This window comes from Trichosurus vulpecula, chromosome 7 (genome assembly GCF_011100635.1).
Source record: "Trichosurus vulpecula isolate mTriVul1 chromosome 7, mTriVul1.pri, whole genome shotgun sequence".
Classification (NCBI taxonomy): Eukaryota; Metazoa; Chordata; class Mammalia; order Diprotodontia; family Phalangeridae; genus Trichosurus; species Trichosurus vulpecula.
The window spans coordinates 256,112,379-256,118,149 of record NC_050579.1 but is presented as its reverse complement, the minus strand read 5'-3'; the positions used below and the strand labels follow the sequence as shown (position 1 = coordinate 256,118,149).

At 41.5% G+C, this 5,771-nt stretch overlaps 1 non-coding gene across 1 annotated transcript; it reads left to right on the top strand.

Annotated features, from left to right (window-relative positions):
• The first annotated feature begins 4,683 nt into the window (after positions 1 to 4,683).
• Positions 4,684 to 4,791, top strand: TRNAL-CAA. Its single transcript has 2 exons — positions 4,684 to 4,721; positions 4,746 to 4,791. It is a non-coding gene; the product is annotated as a tRNA-Leu (tRNA).
• The last annotated feature ends 980 nt before the right edge of the window (positions 4,792 to 5,771 follow it).

Sequence of the window (5,771 nt, the reverse complement as noted above, 5' to 3'; positions counted from 1 at the left end):
AGGAGCTACAACTCCTACGTGATCCCCTAAGTCACAATGCGGGCTGGTTGAGGCAAACACAGATTCCCTGCAAGCCTTGATGGGGGCCAATCAAGGCACACACAGCATTACACCAGTCGTATTCCCCTATGGGTTCCCACTCACTGACCAGTGCCCACTTGCCTTATAGGGCAAGAGACAAAGAAGGCATCTTGCCAACATTAAGCTCACAGGTTAACTTTAGCAATATCCTCATTCAATACAAGTGTAGTATCATCACATTATGTCACCCCATATCTCACTGAGAGGCCGTGGTGGAGATGTTTACAAGTTATATAGGCCTGGGAAATATTATCTAACACCTGGAAACTAGAGACTTGTCATGGGTAATGGAGCCTGGGAAACTAAACTCTAAAATTAGATTACAAAATCCTCCTTACTTATGCTAATATCCTAGAGAAATTGTAAGCTGTCATTACTATCCACTTTTGAAATAGCCTCTTAATTGCAATGCCCTTCCTACTGCTGCCACCCCCTTCTAACTTTTAAATTATCTCTCCTGGATCTATTCTCCAGGTTAGAGGTTTTTCCAATGAGATATCTCACGTCTTCCATTTTTTCATTCTTTTGGTTCTGTTTTATAATTTCTTGATTTCTCTAAAGTCACTAGCTTCTACTTGTTCCATTCTAATTTTTAAGGCATTATTTTCTTCTGGGATCTTTTGGACTTCCTTTTCCGTTTGGCTAATTCTGCCTTTTAAGGCATTCTTCTCATTGGCTTTTTGGAGCTCTTTTGCCATTTGGGTTAGTCTATTTTTTAAGGTGTTATTTTCTTCTTTTGGAGTCTCCTTTAGCAGACTGTTGCCTCATTTTTCATGATTTTCTTGCATCACTCTCATTTCTCTTCCCAATTTTTCCTCTACTTCTCTAACTTGATTTTCCAAATCCTTTTTGAGCTTTTCTATGGACTGAGACCAATTCATAGTTTTCTTGGAGCCCCAGTCTGATCTGTCCTGGCGCAGTCCAGGCTGGGCTGTGCTTTGCTCTGAGCATGGTGTGATAGACCCTTCCCAGTGACCATCCAGGCCATCTTGGACTGGAGACTTGTTTCCCTCTGTCATTTCGTGGGTTCTGTAACTCTTGTGTTTGTTTAGAGTCAATTTTTACAGGTGTTTGGAGGAATTTGGGGGAAGAGCTCAAGTGAGTCCCTGTTTTTACACCGCCATCTTGACTCTGCCTTCATAAACACATTTTCAATCTATATCCAGCATTTGATTAAAAGAGGACTACAATTCTATCTTTTATCTTTGCTATGCTATGTGCTATTCTGACAGATATTTCTTTCTATTTGAAATTATCTCACAAAAGGCATATAATAGTTTGTTTACACAGTAACTTTTAGGAAATGCCTTTATCTGTCTTAGCAGTCTGTGGAAAAGTTTCCTTTGAGCAAAAGAGTTACAGATTTTTGTTTGGTATTTTAAATGCCACCAGAAGTTGACCAATACTTATTTTCTTGAACCTTTGAAGAGGCATGACGTAAGGAAGGGGATATTTTGTGTCAGAAAGTGCCAGAAGAATGAAGATTCTATGAAAGGAGGTGAAAGGGCTAAGCTTCCCCATAGCACTGCTACATAGCCTGCTCTCTCCAAAATTATCAATAATCTCAGTTATCAAATCTGAAGACCATTTCTCAATCATCCTCCTTCTTGACCCCTTTGTAGAATCTGATCCTGCTTTACTACCTTTGACTTCTACATACTTTTTCCTCTTGGTTTTTGTGACACTGCTCTATGCTGGTTCTCCTGCTTACCTCTGTCTCCTCTGTCTCCTGTGCCTTATCATCATATGTGTCTCGCACTCTAGAGATACATGGGGGGTAAGCAGGGCTCTGTCTTGGGCCTTTCTCTTTTTGTACTCTCTAGATTATTTCATCTTCTCTCAGGGGTTTAACAATCATCTCTAAGCTGATGACTTTTAGTTTTAGTTTGATAAAATATCTCATATTATTCTTATGTAAAAGATAAAAGGTATGGATTATATAATAATACAATCAGATGGATTCAGAACTGTTTAGATGGCCAGGTTCACAGTAGTCCTGGTTCAATGTAAATGTAAATGTAGCAGAAAGTCTCCAGTAGAGGTACTTCATTGATCTGTGTTTCCCTTATGCTGTTTAACATTCTTATCAGTGATTGGGACAAAGTTATAGACAGTATGCGTGTTGAATTTAGGGATGACACAAAGCTGGGAGGGATACCTAATGTATTAGAAGTTAGCCAGGATTCAAAGGGATCCTGAGTAGGCTAGATAGAACAATATACTGAATCTAATAATATGAAATTCAATAGGGACAAATTTAAAGTTTTACACTTGGGTACAAATAGTCAAGTTCACAAGTACAACATGGGGTTAGACATGGTTAAAGAGCAGTTGTTCTGATAAAGAGCTCTGAGTTTTAGAGGACTGCAAGCTCAGTATGGGTCAGCAGTGTGAGGTGGCAGCACTTGGGATATTTGGACTGGATTGAGGGGCATAATTTAACTTCCAGGAATAGGGAGGTGATAGTCTAACTGTACTCTGCCCTCATATGACGTCATCTGTAGTATCATGTTCAGCCCTGGGCACCACATTTGAAGAAGGAGATTGATAAATTGGAAAGTGTTCAATCAAGGAAACGAGGTGAAGGATCTTGAGTTCATGATGTATAATAATAGCTGACATATATATAGCTCCTTCCATGCGTCAGACACTTGGTAAATATTGTCTTATTTGATCTTTATAACAACCTTGGGTAATAGGTGCTATTATTATGCTTGTTTCATATAGATGAGGTAGCTGAGACAAACAGAGGTGAAGTAACTTGGCCAGGGCTGCACTGCTAGTAAATGTCTGAGGACAGATTTGGACTCAGGTTTTCCTGTCTCCACACCCAACACTAAGCACTTTGCCACTTAGCTGATGATCAATTAAAGGAACTGAGCATATTTAGTGTAGAGAAGACAAGACAAGACAAGACACAGGGCAACCTGATGGCTGTCTTTGAGTATTTGAAGGTCTGTCATGTTAAAGAGAGATGAGATTTGTCCTATTTGTCACTACAGAGTAGAAGCAGAAGCAACCAGCAGGAGTTAATTCATTTAGTTATTTTAGGTTGTTAAGCAAAGGGGCCAATTTAGGTTTGAAGTCAGGAGAAACTAGAGCAGTCAGAAAGGAAGGGGCTGTCTCAAGAGCTGGTGGGTTTCCTGTCTTTTGGAGGATGGCCTCTCTTTGGATGACTTCTTCTATTAAGTAAGTTTTTGTGAGGATGCCTTTTCATTTAGGAGTAGATGGCCACTGAAATCTAAATCAGAAATTCTAAAATTCTGTGATTCTATGAATAGAGCAGCTCTGTGAAAAGAGAGGATTATTTTCTGATGGTGAAGATTCATGAAGGAGTTAGAATTTGAACCAGGATTGAAGGATGGTTAGGGTTGGGTCCTAACAGTTGGGTCCAAGCAGAGTAGTATAGAGGACATTTCAGATTAGGATATATTATAAACAAAGGTACTAAGATGGGAGAGTGTAAATATATTTAAAGGACAGTGATTTTGAAAAGACTAATTTGGTTAAGAGGGTAAAATTTGTAATTAGTGAGAGTGACAGTTTAAAAAGTAGATTAGGACCATACTGTTGGACCTTGAATGTCAAGTTAAGGAGGAGGATCATAGGCTTGGTGTCAGCAGCAGAAAGAGCAAGCCATAGCAGACTCTGGCACCAGAGCCTTAAGCAGGAACACCTGGACCCTTCTCCACTCACCCTTGCTGGGTTCTGGGAGTAGACAGACACAGGATCAATATTAGCCCCTTCCTAAAGTGTTTTGGTGAAGGAAGAAGTGTTAATCTAAGAAGTTTCTCATTTGAAAAGAGTGCTTTGGTGGTCTAATGTTAAGACTTGGGTACTTTCTCCTGTTTGGTTAGATCTTCTGTCAAAGCATTTTGAAATTTCTAGTTTTCGTATATATGACAGATATTTTTTAGGTGGATTCTTTATATGGTAGGTGTTTTTAAGGACTGATATGGTAGAAAGGAGTGTGCTTATAAGTGGGCATTCCTTTTTAAAGAACAGGATTAACTGGAAGAGACTTTGGAGACAATCTTGTCCAACCCCCTCATTTAGATGAAGAAATTGATGCCCAGAAAGATTTACTGAGCGATTAGCCCAAAGTTGTACAGGTAGTAAGTGAGATAATTTGGTTTTAGGTTCTATCCTAATGTTATGTGGTGATTTCAGACTACCAAAGGTTTAAACCTGACAAAATAAAAGAATCGATTTTAAGAGACAAAAGTCAAGAATTTCTAGGGAAATAATTAAGGGAGTAGCTAGGGGGCCTAGCATTACCAGATTTAAAACTATATTAGGAAACAATAATATGTAGAGAGTTAATTACAGATAGATTGTCTTCGTTTCAGTAAATTCTGCCTGTTCAAATGTGGCTCCCACGTCTTAACAGCAGAAATTACAGCCTCACGGGTTCGGTATTTTCCCAAGTCATGGGGCAGAAAGAGGTAGATATAAAGAAAAACTGTGAATCAGATGGCGAAAGACAGAAAAAAAAATAGTGAAAAGAACAAACGTCGAAAACAAACTAGAACAAATATAACTGACAGAGGCTTCCCAGTTTCGATCCTTGAACAAAGTCGTTTAGCAGAACAGTTAGCGAGTGTCAGGATGGCCGAGTGGTCTAAGGCGCCAGACTCAAGGATTCTCCTTCTCTAAGCCGAGTGTTCTGGTCTCCGAATGGAGGCGTGGGTTCAAATCCCACTTCTGACACAACAATTTTTTCCTTTCTACCAGTGATATGTAGACATATACGGTTTGGTTTCTTTTGACATTAAAAGCCGTGATCAATAGCAGTAAGCTGCTTTTTAGTCTTTCAGGGGTGCGTGGGTCTCGATAAGCCTGGGGTTTGTCCCGCCTGTGTTTCAGCGGTTGCTCACCTCCGGCTCTCCCATCACAAAGGTGACGGTCTCTGGCCCCCGTCCCCCTTCCCCTTTCCTCCGCCAATTTTCCTCATTCCTTTTTTTCTGTGCTCAGCTTTTTCCATCCAGTCGGCGCTGGGCTGGAGGCAGAGAGAAGAGAAGCGCGGAAAGAGAAAGGGCTGCGAGAGGGTATCCCCTCGATACCCGCGATCTGACGAAACAGAGATCTGAGGCGTGGAAGCACCGACGAGACTGAACCACCCACCAGACGTTCTCATCAGGCCATTCAACGCGATTCGTCCACGCAGCTGTGACACCAAGACACAGCAGTCACAGTGACCCCAAGACCGGAGGGAGATGACACAAGAGCCACCAGCAGCCAACACTGATGTAGCCGTGTATGGACTCCTTCCCTGGGAGCTTATTTCCGATTTATCCTGTACGTGTTTGTACACAGGTGTTTGCAAGTTGTCTCTGCATCCCCCTCCTCCTCCCACCCCCTTCTGTCGGGAGTACCTCGAAGACAGGGGCTGTTGTGTTTCTCGGTATTTCCAGCCCTTGGTACAGCCTTTGCCACAGAGGTGCTCGGTAGATGTTTGTTGACTTTTTGACTTGGCTTTATGGTTGGTTACAAAACAGTGTATGACACAGTGGAAAGAGCAGTGACTTGGAAGTTGGAAGGGGCTCTGTTTCTTCCTCTGTGAAAATGAGGGCCCTCTGGGCCCTCAAATGCGGCCCTTTGACTGAATCCAAACTTACCCACCCATGGATTAGCTCCACCCTAAAATCCCTTCCAGCTCTAAAATTACGATCTCTTTCCCCACCTCCAAC